Source organism: Leopardus geoffroyi, chromosome C1, assembly GCF_018350155.1.
Source record: "Leopardus geoffroyi isolate Oge1 chromosome C1, O.geoffroyi_Oge1_pat1.0, whole genome shotgun sequence".
NCBI lineage: Eukaryota > Metazoa > Chordata > Mammalia > Carnivora > Felidae > Leopardus > Leopardus geoffroyi.
This window is the reverse complement of record NC_059328.1, coordinates 175,058,568-175,078,440: the sequence shown is the minus strand read 5'-3', so window position 1 is coordinate 175,078,440 and position 19,873 is coordinate 175,058,568. Positions and strand designations below refer to the sequence as shown.

General features: G+C 33.2%; 1 protein-coding gene across 1 annotated transcript in view; it reads left to right on the top strand.

Moving 5' to 3' along the window:
* TFPI (tissue factor pathway inhibitor) overlaps positions 1-19,873 on the top strand; it is a 105,718-nt gene that overhangs the window by 12,721 nt on the left and 73,124 nt on the right. Inside the window, exon 2 of the mRNA XM_045480456.1 lies at positions 9,370-9,502. The gene's annotated coding sequence lies outside the window, so the exon portion shown is untranslated. The remainder of the gene's footprint in view (positions 1-9,369; positions 9,503-19,873) is intronic.

Sequence of the window (19,873 nt, the reverse complement as noted above, 5' to 3'; positions counted from 1 at the left end):
ATTGATTTTTTTGTGTGTATTAACCTAAACAGTCAACAAATTTCCTTACTGATGTACTTGTAGTTTCTTCAGTTTTCTAGGTATACAATCTGGTTGCCTACATCTAAGAGTAAGTTTCTCTCCCTATTTTAATGTGTATACAATTTTTTTTATTGTCTTGTTGCATTATCTAGAAGAACAGCACTACCCAACAGAATTTTCTGTGATGATGGAAATGCTTTAAATCTTCACTACCAACAGGGGAGTTACTAGGTGCACATGGCTAGTATAACTGTGTGATTGACTTTTAAGTTTGATTTAATTGTAAATCAGTTAAACATTCACATGTGAACAATAGCTAATGTATTGGGCAGTACAGATGTAAAGTGCCAAAAATAATATTGAAAAATTTCATGATAATGGGCATTCCTGTCTTTTTGTTACTTTTAATTATCTCAGTGTTGCACTGTCTTATGTATTGTTTGCTGGTTTATCTGTGTATGTGTGTGTGTATGAATATTCTTCATTGTTTTTAAGCAATTTCTGTCGATTCCTCTTTCCTTAATAATGTTTAGATATGTAATTCTGATTGCATATAGAATTTTAACAAATATTTCTTGACATGTTTTTTCTTTTTTTAAATATTTGTATTTTTTCCTTTTTTTGTTGTTGTTTATTTATTTTTGAGAGCACCATGTGAGTGGGGGAGGAACAAAGAAAGAGGAGGACAGAGGATCTGAGGCGGGCTCTGTGCTGACAACAGAGAGCCCGATGTGAGGCTTGAACCCATGAACCGTGAGATCATGACCTGAGCCAAAGTGGACACTGAACCAACTGAGCCATCCAGGCACCCCTGGGGTTTCTTTTTAATGTGTATGTGTAATTGCTTATTTGGTGCCCTAATTCTGAACAAAACTTATATTTCTAACTCCTTTCTGCTTCTGGTGTTATTATTTTCATGCTATGGGAAATTATATTTCTAATCAATGTATTTAGAAAATTAATAGTGCTAAGTGAATTATTCTAGAGTTTCCTAATGTGTTATGATATAAGGTTATGATAAATATGTAAAATGATATAAGAAACATTCCATTTTTCTATGATCTAGAATATTTCATGTTACATAAAGCTTTAATGTTTTTTCATAAAAATTTATGTTTATATAGAGCTGTTATTAAATAATAAGAGCTCTGTGTGATTAAAATTTAAAACACTGAAATAGAGTATGAACTGGGAAGAATAATATGTGTTAGTTGGCAAAAATTTTATCCCATACATGCAAGTTTTTACTGAATTTAAATAATGTCTTTAAACTGTATTCCTCTTTTTGACTTTTAATTGATTATTGGGAAACTAAAGAACAAATAAAGAAAATAAAACAGTACATCATAATTAAAGTGTAGTTGTTACTCAAATTGTTTTGCAGACCTTCCAGTTGTATTAAAACTCACTTATTGGGGACACCTGGGTGGCTCAGTCCGTTAAGTGTCTGACTGGGGGTTAGGTCATGATCTCACGATTTTGTGGGTTGGAGCCCTGCACTGGGCTCTGTTTGGTTCCTCTCCCTCTTTCTCTACCCCTCCCCCATTCACTCACACATGTTTGTTTTCCAAAAACAGCAGTAAATTATGTTGTTCTAATAAAGTCAATGCATTATGACAATTTTATGAAATAAAATGCCTGTATAAAGGGTGAAAAAAAGTTTCCAAATGGGATAATAGCTGTCATCTGGAATACCTAGCAAATGCAAATGTACAAACTCTCTGAAAAGATATATAACCCAAGACAGGATTATCACAAATAATCTCACTGTGAAGCTGAAAACATTTTGAAAGTTATTTGTATCATAAATAACCACTAGCAACCACATAGTCAACAGGATGATTAGAGTCCCCAAAACTTCAAAAAAAAAATACTAAAGAAAAAAAAAGGCCAGAAAGTACATATAAAATCATTAAATAAAAAACAAGAAACGAAAAGCATAAAACAAAAAACACCAAATTATGAAAAAAGGCAGAGTTCAAAGAAAATCAAATAGAATTAAAATTAAAATACAAGCACAAAAATTAAAAATTTATTGAATTGGGGCAGCTGAGTGGCTCAGTCAGTTAAGTGTCAGACTTCACCTCAGGTCATGATCCAACGATCAGTGAGTTCGAGCCCCGCGTCGGGCTCTGTGCTGACAGCTCAGAGCCTGGAGCCCGCTTCAGATTCTGTGTCTCCCTCTCTCTCTGCCCCTCCTCCTCTCATGCTCTGTCTCTCTCTCTATCTCAAAACTAAATAAACATTAAAAAATAAATAAATTAAAAAAATATGTATTGAATCAATCAAACAGTAGATTAGACACAGAAAGAATTAATGAACTGAATATGAGACCTTGAGATATAACCCAGAATGCAGCACAGGGAGAAAAATAACCTTTTCTTCCTATTTCATTGAGAAAATAAAAGCCAATGGAATAGAACTTCCAAATACACCCACCACCCTATCTGCCCATGTTATGCCACTCTACCCATGTACTCTCTAACACCAGCTACATAATTTGGGGGGCCTAGTAGCAAAAGGAAACTGTGGATCAGTTGATCAGAAGTTAAGATGGTGATAGCAGAGTATTAAACTAGGCATAGAACCCTTCTTAGTGCAGTGCCCTGCATGATTGCATCAGTCTCACTGGCATGAACCCAGCCTTTAACTCAACCTTTACTTCTGTTTTTATTAATGAGCTGCTTGTCTCTGAGTGAAGCTCAGTACATCTTCCAAGTCACTAAATCCCAGCTCTTCTTAGTTATTCAAGCTCACTCTTCCCAAGTTAATTTATTAATTCAATGCATTACCAGTCAACAGTAACTGGTTTTGAAGAAACTGGCACACCAATATTAAACTTTATATGGAAGATGTAAAGAGTGAAAAAAAATAGCCGAAAGAACTTTGAAATGTTTGAAAAAGATGAAAATGAAGATTTCAAAGCTAAAAATTTTAAAGTAAAATTTTAGAAGAAAATGTAGAATAATATATTCATCCATGTTATTATAGGTAGAATTTTTTATATAAGATTTTTAAAGCACAAACCATTAAGGTAAAGACTGATATATTTACCTGCCTCAGTATTAATCCTTATTTGACAAAAAAACAAAAACAAAAACCACTCACTCTAAGCAAACCAGAAAGACAACATACATATTTGGAGAAGGCATTTCTAATTCATATAACCAATAGAAAATATTTCCCAAAATATATAAGAAACATTTATTATTTAAATAAAAACAAGACTGAGCTCAGGTGGCTCAGTCGGTTGGGTGTCCGACTTCGGCTCAGGTCATGATCTCATGGTTTGTGAGTTCGAGCCCCGTGACGGGCTCTGTGCTGACAGCTCAGAGCCTGGAGTCTGCTTTGGATTCTGTGTGTGTCCCCCTCTCTCTGCCCCTTCCCTGCTCATGCTCTGTCTCTCTCAATAATGAATAAACGTTTAAAAATTTTTTTTAAATAAAAACAAGACAGAACAGCAAACCTAGTATTTTAAAGAGTCAAAGGATATGAACAGGCATTTCTCAGATCAGTAAATCAATAAATATGAATATTTCCTTACAAGAAATCTAAGAAATAAAAACAAAATCAACAATAAGATGGCATTTCTTAATATCAGTATATCAGAAATTTAAAATTCTGACAACACTTTTTGGCAAGCATGTGGAGAAATAAGTAGTCTTATATAGTTCTGTGATGATCAATATAGAATACCTTGCATAACTAAAAAACCTCTTATTCTACAATGCAGCAATTCCAATCTCACATATCTATCTAGAACATATGCTTAGATTTGTACAGGGTGTCGTGTAAGAATGTTCACTGAAGCAAAAACAAGTGAAAGCAAGCTAATCAAACTAACTTCTCCTAAGCATAGAGATGAAAAAAATTAATTGCCTTTTTTAAATAAATGGAATACTATACCAAAGCAAAAGTGAAAGGAGACCCACAAATGTAAATACATATACATTTCAGAAATGTAATCATGTGTGAAAAAATGTAGTTGCAAACGAAATAGAGTAATATACTATTTATGTGTTTTTTAAAAAACAATTGGCGGCGGGGGGGGGGGGGGGTTGCGGCATCTGACTGGCCCAGTCAGAAAAGCAAGAGACTCTTGGTCTTGGGGTTGTGAGTTTAAGTCCCGTGTTGGGTGGGGAGGTTACTTAAAAATAAAATCTTAAGTAAAATAAAAAACAATTGGATGAATTATTTGTGTAAAAAATCATATATAGCAATGTACAACATCGTAAATGAAAAATATTCACCCCAACTTCATGATACTGACTACTAAAGAGGAAGAGAGACTGTGGAGTGGACTGGAGTTAAGGTTATTTAAGACAGTAAATAAATCTGGGTCCTTATTGATTATGAGTGGTACATGCTATCCACAAAGAATGAATAGAACAAGTATCAGGAGAAATGTTTCAAGATGGAAAACAGCCCCCTAACCCATGTGCCATAAAAGAATGTTAATACTCACCAAAGATTATTTCCATGCTTAGTGACATGTAGATAATGAAGCCTGAAATACTACACTAAAGCAAATGCATATCAGTTGTCATCTATTTTTGTAAAAGGAAGGATACACTCCCTAAATAAGATAAACATGAAAAATCTAGATTGATCTTGTCACTTATGCATTTCATTACTTCAATTTTTGTGAGAGAATGAAAACCAAGTTTTGTCATACTTTCATGGTTTAGTCTTACTTTAGTCTTACTTTAATGAATGTCACCTGGATTCTAAATGACTTCAACATCAAAAGAAAGAAAAATGACTATTGTCAAAAAAAGTGGAAATAGATACTCTTCTCCGTCCAGATGGGTTTTTGGCAGGCACCTCACTTTCTAAACTCTCAAATGAATAACTCATATATGGATTTGACACAATCCTAGTAGAACTCAGAAAAAAAAGTCATGCCATGAAAATACCATTTCCTGAATTGGTTTTGCTTTTAATGGAGCTGAATTTGCAAGTACAGTACTTCTAATTAGCCTTGCTTTTCTGAGTGTGCAAAATGGACACCACCTGTTTATCACTATCTTTCCATTGGAATATAAGGGTTGTGGTTTTGTGATTGCTCATTACATGTTAAGGTACAATTATTCAACCTTATTCTGTTTACTTTCTAGAATACCTTTCTAGCCTGAAACAACACTCAACTTAAATTTATATTCTCCTTGTTTCTTCTTTTAATTATACTCTGAGAACGCTATTACCTACATTGACATTTTCCTATTATTCTTCTGCTTCCTTTTGCCCCTTAAACATTTTCCCCAAAGCCAGATCTTTTCTTCAAGTCTTCTGATAAATCCCTCTGCAATTATGACTTTGTCCTACCCAAACCACATGTTTATTCAGACAAAATTTGTCCACAAAGAAAACTGAGATAGTTTGTGCCATTACATGGCCAAAAGCTATGTCATATGCCTGAATATTTCCCCTGACCCCTTTGATGAAAAATGCACTTAAATGTAAGTTCCAAGAAAACAGCAATGTTTATCTGGTTTGTTCACTGCTATAGTCCCAGTAGTGGCATGTAATAGGTGGTCAAAAAATAGCTGATAAATGGATTATTCAGAAAACACCTGTTTGTATTATGGTGAAGTAGAAAGCAGCAAAGCATTAATGATGACCATATATTAAATATTAAAAGTTATTAATCACGTTAGTACATTATTGCATAAGATATTTTCTATCCTACTTAGACAATATACTTCATAAAGATGAAGTTGTAAAATATGTTATAAAGCTATAATTTTTATAGGGCTGAAAGTTGGCAAAATACCAAGGCATATCAATGTCTAAGGACATATCAATTGAATTTGTATTGTGCATATTTGGGTATCGCTTAAATTGTCCAGTGATGCTTTGGATGAATAACAAACTAGATGCATGCACAATTCATAAGTATTTATGTATTTATTTCATAGCATTGATCTTTCTTGACTTCATTTTAGCAAAATTAATAATTATAATCAACATATTGACAATTTTGTTCTACTTTAAGTATATGCAATTTCAAATATTTTGTCAAATGTAAATTAAATCTAAACATTTAAAAATTTCATATTTTCAAAAAGTTTTTTCTTTTAGAGTATTGAAAGTTATTTATTAAAATATATGTGCAAAGTGAACATTTTTAATGAATATCAAAATTTAAAAGAATGACTGAAATTTTAATAGGATTTTTTGAAAATTTGACAACCTTACTAAGTGTTTAAAAGTAAATTTTCAGCAGTTCTGGTTTTTGGAGTTCATCTAGTTGCCAATGAAAATATTATTATTATACTTCACATTACATACAGACCTACGTATTAACAAATTTCATACTTATATGAATTATTTAATATACCAGACCCTTCCTCACACTCCATGTACAACTGGTCAAATACTCCATGAATCTGTGTGTTCCTCCAAAAATGGGCATTGGAATCAAATGAGAGGCCAGAGAAGCCAGTACTACTGTGAAAATGATACATTCTGAGATCTATTCCATTCCTGCTACCTGAGACAAAGGATTTGACAAAGTAATTATTCTTGATTTTGTAATTAGCTGAGCACATCTGCCATTCAAATCCTCTCTGTGCGCAGGAACAGAAAAATGGGATCACTTGCAATTGGAGAAGTCTGCACATAACACCTGGATTAAATGATCAAAATGAACATCCATCATCAGTAATGAGACAAACCAAATCACGTGCCCTCTGATGGAATGAAATGAGAACAAAACAGCCTCACTTATGTAATAGTCCAAGAAGAAATGCATAACCTAAATTAATTATGAGGAAATACGAGGCAAACCTAATTAAGGACATTCTAAACTTGCCTGTAAATTTCAAAGTGCCAATAAAAAGCTGTGGTATGAAAAAATGCCTTATATCTTGATTTATGTGCTAATATGAAATTAACTCTAAGATATATGTTTTAAATTTTTTTTAAAAGTTGGAGAACTGTACCTCAATTTTGAAAAAAAGATACATATATAAATAATTTCTAGAATGACAAAGAAACAGTTAATAGTGGCCACCTCTGGAAGTAGAATCAGGTGGAGAGAGAAAGATGTTTATTTTCTACTTCTACTTTCCACTCTTTTCTTTACTGTATGATTTATTTTTAAACTAAACAGACATTTTTTTTTAATTTAATTAATTTTTAATAATTTTTAAAATTTCTATGACTTGTAAATTTTGTTTTTGAGTCTTAGAAAATGGAAACTATTCTCAGGAAAAAAATATATTGTTTTAAATTTAGTCAACATAAGACTGATCATAGGTCATGGTACCTGAGGTGTCATTCCATCCTTAATCATTAACTAGCTATGGCTGTTAAGCAAAGGCACTTCAATTCTTTTAGATTTATTCATCTTTATAGATGAGATTTATAGGTGAAATTTCTTGTAATTATAACCTTAAATACTCTTAAGAATATATTAAGACATTTAACATGTTGTCAACAGAGGGCAGTAATTAACCACAAATAGTCCCATGTTTTCCATGAGCAAGAAATAAATCCTATTCATAGAATTTGAAGGAAGACAGTATTTAGAGTACCACAGTTTTTCTTGCTATTTTTTAAAATTGTGATTATATTCCAGTTTTCTCCCATTCAAATAAATACTCCAAACAAACACTGCTTTTTCCCACTCAGGTCATGATCTCACAGTTGGTGGCTTTGAGCCCTGCATTGGACTCTGCCTGCTTCAGATTTTGTGTCTCCCTCTCTCTCTGCCCCTCCCCTGCTTGTGCTCTGTCTCTCTCTCTCAAAAATAAATAAACATTAAAAAAAATTAAAAGAAAAAAGGAAATGAGACACAAAAGATAAAAAGGGAAGAATATAAAGTGAGTTTCGTGATAAGGCAAGGCCTTGTTGACGGGAATTAGAATGTCATTTACTCTGCCTTCTGATCATTTGTGTGGTGCATGTCAATACAGTAGTGCCCACTGGAAAGATCAGAGACAAAGGATTACTACAGATTTGGATTTTAAACTATTCTAGGCTACTTACTGTCTGTACATGCTAAACTCTGGCGAACTGAATGAAACTTTCCAAAGCTTATATTCCTTCAAATCCAAAATAATAACAATAGCTACTTTAGAGGATTGTTTAAGGATTAAAATAATTATTTATAAAATATATAGGAAAATACTATATATATATATATATATATAGTTGCTCAATAATGTTTATTAATATCATGATTATTGTTGCTACTATATTATCACACAGATCTCCTTGTTTTAGTACAACTTAGTCTGATAGAGGAAATACTGCATTTTATCCTTAAACATATATATGTATGTACAAATAAATATATATAACTATGTATTGTAAAACCTTGGATTGCAAATAACTTGTTCTATGAGTGTTCCACAAGACGAGCAAACATTTCTAATAAATTTTAACTTGATAAACGAGCGATGTCTTGCAATACAAGTAGTACATAACACTGAATGTCACATGATCACAACTGAGCCAATGGTTCTCGAAATTCTCTTTGATATACAAGTGCTTTGGATCACAAGCATGTTTCTGGAATGAATTATGCTCACAAACCAAAGCTTTGCTCTGTATGTGTGTGTGTGTGTGTGTGTGTGTGTGTGCGCGTGTGTATACGTATAATGTACATGCATGTGTATATATGTATGTACATATTCCTTTAACAAATAATAACCAACATTTTGTTTTTATGAACCAAATTTTGGGAATTTGGTACATGTTTTAATAGTTAAAAATGAATATCAGTTTACCTTTTACCTCAATTTTAAACCTTTTAAGAGAGAAAAACCTGGGATACTGGATGAGAACTTTTTGTTGTTTATAAATCAAAAAAATATGCATGTTAAAAATGTGAAAAATGATTAAAGAATATAGATAGCACTTCACAAAAGAAAAAATAAAAATGATGGGGTGCCTAGGTGGCCCAGTTGGTTAAGCATCCAACTCTTGGTTTCTGCTCAGGTCATGATCTCACATTTCGTGGATTCTAGTGCCGTGTCTGGTTCTGCACTGACAACGCAGAGCCTGCTTGGGATTCTCCCTCTCTCTCTGCCTTCTCTTTCTCTCTCTCTCTCTCTCAAAAATGAATAAATAAACATTTAAGAAAAAAATATTTTTAAGAAAATGAACATTCAACTTCACTGTTACTCAATGGACTGCAGCACATTTTGCCTATAAAACAGAAAACAAACTTTTTAAAGGTACCTTTGAGGGAGTTGGTATATGAGTACTCTCATAAGGTGTGAAGCTCAATTGGTTACACATTTATTTGAAAATATAACTGTAACCATGACATTCTATCCTAAAAGGTTTAAGAAATTAATCGAGATGTGAATTGAACAAGAATTTGTTTTTACTTTTTAGATATTGAAATCAGTGAAAACCTCTAGAAGATAAACTTAAACAATTTTGTATAAATTAAAGAAATAGAATTTTACATGAAGCTCTTGGAATAACTTCTTTCTAATCCCAGCTTTAAAAGAAGATATTTTATAAGGTGAGATTTTTCTTTTGTTCTCTGTAATCCTTGCTTACTGAATAGGAATTGTCATCATTAGTGACATCAGTTTATTGTTCTAAAATGAAGGTTTCAAGAAGACAAGGCTTTTACCTGTCTAGTTCTTTCTTCTAGAATAGTTTGTTATATAGTTAGTACTCAATAAATATGTCCATGTTGTGTATGTACATGCTGTTTTATTTGACACTTTGAAATTTTTCCTAAGAAGTTTGTAAGTAAAAATATTTTAATAAAAATACATAAACTTATGAGAAGTAACTTCTTAAATTTCTAAAAAAAAGTTTATCTGTTAGCAATATTTTTATGATTCTTACAAAAAAATCTAGTCAAACTCTGACTACCAACCATTCTTGCTTTTGTAGCTGTGTCTTGTATCATTAGACAAAGGGAGATAGATAATCACAAAACCTCGCTGGTGAGCCATTTTTCTTCAGAATTACAAATGACACTGAACAGTATGTTTTTTTCTGGTTCTTTTTAGAAAAGATTAGTGAAAACACAAATATATACTTAATAAAGAGATAAAAATGGTTTTAGTTTAAATAAAATAAATATTTTGAATGAAACATTATTATCCAAATAGTTATTTCATGTAAGTCACATAGAAATTTAAGTGATCAGGATAAAATTAAAAAAAGACAGTTTATATGCAATTTCTTTGTAACCCATTACCTGGTATCATTTCAAACATTTTTTGAGATATATTATCACAAACATAATTTTTAGACCCTAATATAATACAGATACATTCTAATACACATATGTACACATTACATATAGCAGTTAGACTAATTTTACTCAGATGAACTTGAACTCTCGTCTAAGTCTTGTTTTTAAATAGACTTACCAAAGTTTTATACATTTTCTCCTCTACCTAAAGCTCAACAACCCTATTCCACCTTTATAACTTTTTCTAATACTGTAATAACCTAGAAGAAATATTATCAGATAAGCATCTCTACAGTTTTTAATTCCATCCTGTCACATTCCAAGAAAAGAATCTTAGTTCCTGGGAGACAAATGTTCTTCCAGTGTTATAGTATTATTGGAAGATGCAGCCATTTGCCTAATAAAATACAGAGGTCCATGGATCTGTGGCAACAACCTGGCTAACTTCATGAAGTAAACAGGCCTCACACCTTTGGCATAAAATAATAAAATACATAAATGATGCCAATATGGTGGCAGGGACTACAGGCTTTCTAGAATATATTTCTGTGGAATTTAGGTCTTTTACATTCATTTAAAAGCCTGCAGCTTTCTAACAGCAGGATATTGACTTACTAAATAATGAAACATTTGTAATTAAATAGCATGGAACTATTAAAGTAATGTATTAGAAGGGCGCCTGAGTGGCTCAGTCGGTTGAGCCTCCAACTCTTGGTTTCAGCTCAGGTCTTGATCTCACAGTTTGTGAGTTGGAGCCCCACCTCAGGCTCTGTGATGACAGTGCAGAGCCTGCTTGGAATTTCTCTCTCCCTCTCTCTGTCTCCCTGGCTTGCTCTCATGTGCTCTCTCTCTTAAAGATTATATACTGTACAAAAACATGTTAAATGATTAAAAAAAAAAGACTACATACAGATAGACACAATGTAATCTCATTTTGAAAACAGAAATGTATAATGTACATGCATGTGTATAGAGCTATCCATGACAGAGAATATATAAAATAAGTTTTGTAATGCCTAGAGTTGGGCAATACATATGAGTAATGTGTGTGTTGTTTTTTTTTAAGTTTATTTTGAGAGAGAGAGAGAGAGACATACGGAGAGGGAGAGAGAGCATGAGTGGGGGAGGAGCAGAGAGAGAGAAAGGGAGAGAGAGAATCCCAAACAGGCTCTGCCTTGTCAGCACAGAGCCCCATGAGGGGCTCTAACTCATGAACTGTGAGATCATGACTTGAGCCGAAATCAGGAGTCAGAAGCTCAATCAACTTAACCACCCAGGCGTCCCTATATGAATAAAGTTTTATTTGAGTTTGGTCTTTTCTGTACTTTTCTTATTTTCTATAATTAACATATACTTTTATTTCATTAGGTATTTCACTGATATTTTATTTTATTTGAAATGAAAACATTTGAAAGAATGTCCACTTTCTATATTTAGATGAACTTTGTGGAGAAGCCACCTAGCAGGTCCAAAGCTTGCAGAGTAGAATTTCAGAGAAAGAATATGGGACATACTATCAGGTGGTGCAGGATCAGGCAGCTTGGTAGAATCCCCAAAAGTGATTAGTTTTGCCAGGATTTGGCTCAAAGTAGAATGATGGTTCTAATGCAAAGATTTTGCCCTCCAGGAGATACTGCAAATGTCTGGAGACATTTTTAGTTGTCACCATTAAGAGGAAATTGCTACTGGCATCTGATATATAAAGACCAGTGATGTTGCTACAATGCACAGGAAAGCCCACTGCAACAAAGAATTCTCTGTCCCAAATGTCAATAGTAGAAAGGTTGAAAACTTGGGATAAATGTAAAATGTAACTGCTGAGAAGGCCAATAAATTGGGAGAAAGCTGTAATGAGTTAAGTTGGCTATGCTATTACCTTTGTGCAGAAACTGAAACCTTCTCGAAATGACCTTCTGTACTTATCTGAAAGAATGAGCTAAGAGTCTAAGAACCTGGGTCTCCCTTAGTTTAGTTGATCTTTGCGTGGAGAGCTGAGATTACAATCAAAGAAAGCATGAGGATGGTTGGCTGTTGTCTTGTGTTCTGAAATTCAGGGCAAGATCACATTATCTAATCATCCAGGCTCTCTGAGGGCAGGATCTATCAAGGGATTGTGTGCTTTTCCTGGTGCTGCATTGTATTTGTTCCAAGATTTATACTTCGATATTGCAAGACTTAAACTGGTGTCAAGATTACATGTCAAGAATGCTATTACAGCTTTTAGTTTATTAGTCACCCAGTTCATAGTAAAATAAGTTGATGCTTCCATCTATAAAGAGCAAAGTAGTACCAAAGAAAGTTTGTTTATTTATTTTCGTCACAAGAAAAAAGAAAATGGAGGCAAAAGGGAACCCATTGCTAGAGTAAAATTCTAAAGATGTTTGTTGCCCTGCGAGCATGGGACAGGCAGCCAAAGAGAGTGCTATGTTAAAATTCACGCATCTTGCCAAGGTTAGTCACCTCCTTTGTGAGAAAGGCTATTAAAAGAAAAATCAGTACATTTAGAAGAGGAGTGCTTTTCCTAGTTCCAAAGAGTTGTTATATTAGCACCTATCGGCTATCAATTCTATGAAACTGGTAGTGAAGTTAGCCAGGAAACTTTTTTTTTGCCTTTCATGTACATTGACTTTGAAAATTATAATATAAAAGAGAACAGCCTCATTTTATAAAAGACTCTCTACTCTTTCAGTCACACTGTGATAAAAATGGTCAAATAGAATAATGTTTCAGAACTTTTTCTTTTTTTTAATGTTTCATTGATGCCAAACTTTTTGCTTTCATTTAGGCAGATTTTAGAATTTTAAAAATTAAAAATTTTGAGAAAATGAACAGTGAAAATGTTCTCTTTCTAGTCTTTTGTTGTTATATGTCCTTATTGATTTTTAACTTAAATATACATATCAAGGAAAAGGAAAAGAAAATACCAAGCATCCACGTAATTATCATCTAGAATTAATATATGCTAACATTTTCATCACATTTTCTATGTATTTACATTATGGTGCATATTATTTTAGATAAAATATAGTATTATGTAGTATTTTTACATAAAAGATATAAAATATTACAAATACCATTGAAGGTGAACAATTTTTATAGCCTTTTCCAGTTGTATTCCTCTCCTTTTTAGAACAACCAAAATAAATGTGTGTCCTTTTTCTACATATATATCTTTATTAAATATACAGTATTACTTGTGTGTATTTCCAAAGTTAAGTAAATGATATTCTTGATTTTGAATTTTTCTTAAGATTTTATTTTTAAGTAATCTCTACACCCAACATAGGGCTCAAACTTACAACCCCGAGATCAAGAGTCACATGCTCTACCAGCTGAGCTAGCCAGGTGCCCCACATTTTTTACTTACTGATATATTCTTAAGTTCTCACATGTTTATACATATTCATGAATACCTACTTTTCCAAATAGTATTCCATCAAATGGATATTACAATGTATTTATATATGCCATATTTATTGATTTTTAAATTGTTTTTTACACTTTTACAAAAATATTGCACTTGATATTGTAAATATCTATTGGTGCACAAAAACAGTATGTAAATTTTTTTTTAGAATAGAGGTAGAATTTATAGGTTAGAAATTATACATAATTTTAAAAAGTACTAATGCGGCTTTGTGAAAATTTTTTTCTATTTTACTAAGAAGGACAATAAGTATTCATTTTTTAAAATTTTTTTTAATGCTTATTTATATTTGAGAGAGAAAGAGACAGACACAGAGCACAAGAAGTGGAGGGGCAGAGAGAGAGAGAGAGAGAGAGACAGAGAATCCAAAGCAGGCTCCAGGCTCCAAGCTGTCAGCATAGAGCCTGACCCGGGGCTAGAACCCATGAACCGTGAGATCATGACCTGAGCTGAAGTTGGATGCTTAACCAACTGAGCTACCCAGGTGCCCCAATAAGTATTTATTATTACGGTTATGGAAACATATAAGAAAGGTAACATAATCTAAAACAGAGAGGTAGTCTTACCTAATAGTTAGGACTATATGCTCAGAATTCAAACTATCTGGATTCAAATCCCACTTTCATTAATTAGCTGCTTGAATTTGCACAAATGAATGAATCATTTATATTTATCTTCAAATAGGAAAATAAGACCCATCTCATGATGGTGATGGACATGAGATGGGTCTTAAATATGGCACATGCAGAATAATACCTGGCACTAAGTAAGCCTTAAATAAATATTAACTATTGTTGTTATGTTTGTTATTTATACTATTGTTTTTACATGTGTAGCTATATTATCCTTACTATTAATCAAGGCATAAGAAAGACTCAAGAGTTTTGAATACTGGAGGTAATTCTCTGGGTCTTTTAGTCCAGTTGTTTCATCTAATGTCAGGATGTCTTTTGAACAGCTTCCACATGTCACTTTCCCTCCCTTATTTCTTCTAGGAGTGAACATACTCTTTATCATAGAACAGCTCATCCTATCTTTTTAAACTATAATTGGTAGGAAAGTTATCCTAATTATAAGCTAAAAATATATGTCCCCATTATCTTCATTCACCTAATTATTCTGAGCAAACTAGATTAAATTTACTGTCATTTCTACACAACCATCTCCTGAATACTTTAAGATAATAAATACAATGACTCTCCCCACCCTTTCAGTTTCTATTTTGAAAATTAAATATTCTGGGTTTAATCAAAATGTTTTAGACATAAGTACTTTTAAAATATCTAAAGTGTATGCCTTAAAAAAAACTAGGTTTTATCTCACTACTCTGAACACATTCTGCTTTGACAATTGTTCTCCTAAACTATGGTCCAAATATAAGAGCAAAATACTGCAATACTGCAAAGGGAAGTGGGAGTATTACTTTCCTTATGCTAGATGATATAGGTCAATTATTGTGACCTAAGATTGTATGATACCTTTTTAACAGTCATGTCACTTCCATAGGAGTTACTTCACAGAGGTAGATGTATGATGAATCTTATACACATCAATGAAAAGCAACAGAATTTACTCTTTATTCACATTTTAGAGATACAGATATACATTCCAGATTCTCTCAGAAGGAGTTAGACAAACTAAATATGATTAGGAAAAAAAATCACATTAATGAAAGTGAAAGTTCTAACTAATCTTACCATGCTATCTAATAGAATATCTGATTCTAAAAACCTAGAAAGAAGAAGCTAGGAATTCAACTTGTTTTGTTTTTCCTCTGAGACATTACATTTTAAAAATATCAATAAGTAGGGGCGCCTGGGTGGCTCAGTCGGTTGAGTGTCCAACTTCAGCTCAGGTCATGATCTCATGATTCATGGGTTCAAGCCCCACGTCGGGCTCTGTGCTGACAGCTCAGAGCCTGGAGCCTGCTTCGGATTCTGTGTCTCCTTCTCTCTGTGTTCCTCTCCTGCTCTCACTCTATCTCTCTCTCACTCTCTCAAAAATAAATAAAGATATAAAAATAATAATAAATAAAAAATAAATAAATAAATAAATAAATAAATAAAGATATCAATAAGTAGCAATAACTGTGAAATGCAATGTTTAAGCACAGATGATAGAAAGATTTAGCTTTCCCTATTTTTTTAGTTAATATTTTTTTGTCTCATGAGAAAAATCATTTGCTCAAGATGTCTGCCTATTAATAATGTAAGTTATAACTGAGAGTCCTGTGGAGACTCTCTTGAGAATGCTAAATAACCCTCAACCATGAGTAGACCTTCAAGTTCCCACTGTTACCACTACTTCTCAATAAGCATTCTCATTAAAAAAATAAGAAAATATATACTATTAATTAAAACATGAACTAGACAAAACAAAAGTAACATAATGATTCCAGTTCTCAAGTTTGCATTTATGCACTCATTCTGATTTCCATGTGAAAATTCAGTCTAGTTTGAGAAGAATTTATTTTTCTGTAGATGGAGTCAGCTTGTGACCATAAAATTCCTAAAAACCTTTTTGTTATGATTATACGGCTAACAAGAATTTGTTTTAATCCACAACATATTTCAAATTGATTGGTGCTTAATTTTGTTTATACTGTTGATTATCATCAGTAAATTTCCAGAAAGCATTCCCCCCCTAATACTTCATATCCTACAATCAAGTGCATAGGAAGAAAAGGGGGGGGGGGAAGGGAATAGGGCTCCAGAAAGACAGAAGGAATGAGGTCCAGGAGTCTAATTTTAGTAACCAGGTATCCATAGTTCTGTATTCAAGATTATGTAATATAATAATATGGATGCAGTCAAGATAATATATCTATGAGGGAAGAAGATATATAAGTAGAGTGTATAGTATGCATTTCTACTTAACACTTGATAGCAAAGTACCCCCAAATTTACAGGGTTTTTAGCAAGGAAGCATTTATTTTCACTCACCTTTGTGCGTTGAATGATCTGGATCATATGGGTCAGGAGAGTCATTTGTCAGAGAAAATGAAAAAAAAAAACTACAGAATGATAAAATTCATAAACTTCTCGTAAAACTGATAAAAATCTACTTACCTATTACTTCTTTGTTTTTTATCTGCTCATTCTATGAACCAAACCTAGCAATATAGCAAAACTTGATGTCAATGTGGAGGGAAAATATCCTCTTGTCTCTTGGTTATCAAGGAAGGACTCTGTGGGAGGTGCAGCAAATATGTTTGAACAAATAATATAATTTACCACAGAGAAAAGTAGACAAAGAAGCTAAGTATTCCCTTACTCCCTGACATATATCTAAGCCCCTACTTCCCTATGAGAAGAATTGCTTTTAGAAAACTCCTTTCAGAAATTAAGAAAATTGAGATACTTCATGGTTAAAACAAACCAAACCAAAACGAATTTTCGTATCAGTAAAAATAGGGGCTTGAGAGTTAATTAGTTTTGTTCATAATAAAATAAATAGAAGCAATTTTGTACCCATGTTTGTATGTGTCATACCTATTACACAGAGTTTCTCTGGATACAATTTGATAAAATTTAGATGCCATTCTTTTTTACATTTGAAATCTGAAAATGTGTATGGTTTCCATTTGCTGATCAGTTTTCAGAAACTCATTCTCAGGAAAGTGAACTACAAGCTGTCCATGGTTTATATTCTAGATGAAGGATGACGGCTGAGACAAAGAATTGAAGCCCAAACACTCATCCCTTGCCGAATCCAATTCAAGACCTTTGTAGTCACACTTTGTGACTTTGTGATAAGTAATTGGTTGAAATATAAAGCAATAGAATGTCTAATCTTTCATATACTTTAGAGTAAACAGACATGAATAAAATAGTTGTTCAATGTGATACAACTTAATTTCATTTTAGATGTTTATCAAAACTTCTGTATAATTTGGTTTTTGACATCCTAAATTTGTTCTCTGTCCTACAGCAGAGAACTCTTCTCATAGTTTCTCATAGTGTACTGTTCTCATAGTTCCTTCAAGGAATTAATTTCCTTCCATATTTGTCTCACCCATCTAGTTAGTTACCTGAACTTGTTGAAACATTCAGTATATTTTAATGGAAAAGATTCTTAATGGGTAAATTAGGAAATGTTTTCTGATATATAGAACAAGTAAAAAAAAAAAAAAAAAAAAAAAAGACTATTTCCTAGCTTGGATATGATTAAACAAACTCCTAGTAAGAGCCTGGAATGTTATTTGTGTTGTGTGGTGGTTGGAAAGAAAAAGTGAACAGAATGGTAAGGAATGAAAAGGAAAGTACCTTAGTATTAGGTGGGCAGTTGAAAATCCAGATGCTGATTAGATACAAAGAACTTTAAGATACAATGGCAAAGAGTCAAATTGTTGATGAGAAAATTTTTTTTATCCGACTAATTTAGACTTACACTGACTTGTACACAGTGGAATGGCAAGCTGGTGGCAGAACTACAAGAGGGAGCGCACGTAATCCTCAGAGAAGAGAAAATGTGAGTCCACAAAGCAGGGTAGTGGCAGACTATCTTATCTTAATAATAATTGACCTTCATGTCCCCAGGCTCTCTTCCGCACAAGAATATTCCAGTTTGTGTAAGTTATATGGAAGAAAATGGTGAAAAGTTTTCACTGATGCAACATAAATATGAAATTGATGATTTCTGGGAAATTAATTTTGTCTCAGCTGCCACTCTTTCAAATAAAGTTCTTTACATAATAAAAAAGATTTCTCAAGATTTTAGTGTGCTAAAGAGCAGAAATTCAACCAAGTAGATATGAATCTAACCAATTGCCAGTTGGTTTTGTTAAGCGATTCATAAACTGGGCAGCATCCCATCTAGAAAATAGAGGAGAGCTCCAAGGAGTTGTACAAAATGGAAGGTTTTTTATAGGAAGTAGGTGGAACAAGAAAGTAAAACAAAAGAAAGGATTGTTCCAGGCAAGGTCACTTTTCCTTAGAGTGAAGGGCAGGAGGTCAATATTGGGTGAATTATCTTATCTGCCTTTGGGGATGTGTGAGGGCCCATGTGACAGATTACTTCACTGGTGCTTATCAGGAAATTCCAGACTAACAGGTTAAGATTTACCTTTCTGCTGGGGGAGGTTGAAATTGCAATTAGGTATTAAGCCCCAGTTTAGTGACTTGGCCTAAGTGATGCCATTTTGGGCCTCCGGTTATCTTTTTAACAAGGGAAACAGGGATTGAGTACAAGGATGTATGTTTTTGAGTACTTAGGAGAACTGGAAGTAGACCTGGAGAAGGACTTTGCTGTAGAATTCAGACACCCTCTCTCACCTCTCCTGTTCCCAGTCTTGTCTTGCTTTCATTCTTTCTCATCTCCTCTCAGAGGCTGTACATTCTCTGTCATTCTTTTCATCATTCTCTCTCCACATAATCATCTTGCATATATCATTACAGCTGCCAGCCCTTTCTCTATGTCAGCTTTTTAGTTAAGAGCTTGGCACCTATTCTATACTTTTTCTACAGTTCTTAGTTCAAGTTCGAAAAAAGAAATCTGATTGGCTGAGCTTAATTCTACCCCAACAAAGCCTGTTAATTAGCGCCAAAATTAATCAGCGTTCATTCCAATCCAAAACCAGGCAAATTTCCTCACAAATGTGAGTAGGAAGGGAACACTGAATATGCTTGAGAGGCAGGGTCTGAGGTAATAAGGGGTAATTATGCAGCAAAGTTTCATTGTTAAAACCAAAGTTTTAATGCACACAGCAAAGTTTTTTGTTTTTTTTTGTTTTTTTTTTTTTTTTTTTGGTATGAAGTACAGAATAGGTGTGAGAAAACACAAAAGAGTATTTAAGCGTCTGCACTTTGAAGTCAGACCACACAATGTGAATCAGAGCTCCACAAACTATACTTGACCTTCCAAAACCTGTAGAACAGCCATTAGAAGGGAGCAGGATTTGTCATCCCAAAAACATGCCTCTCTGGCATAAGGACTATTTTAGGCTGTTTTTTGTTGTGGGGTTTTTTGTTTTGTTTTGGTTTTGTTTCTTTTGTTTTTTGGCCAAGTTAGAAAGGCTTTATTTTTATTTAATATTTCATGGGCTTGCTTTATAACTTTTATTTACTTAAATTTCCTTAATTGAAGTATAGCTGATAATATCACATTAGTTTCAACACAGTGATTGAACTAACATTATACTATGCTCATCACAAGTGTAGGTACCTACCATCTATTACAACACTATTACCATAGTATTGACCGTATTCCCCATGTTGTACCTTTTATCCTCATGACATTCATTCCATAACTGAAAG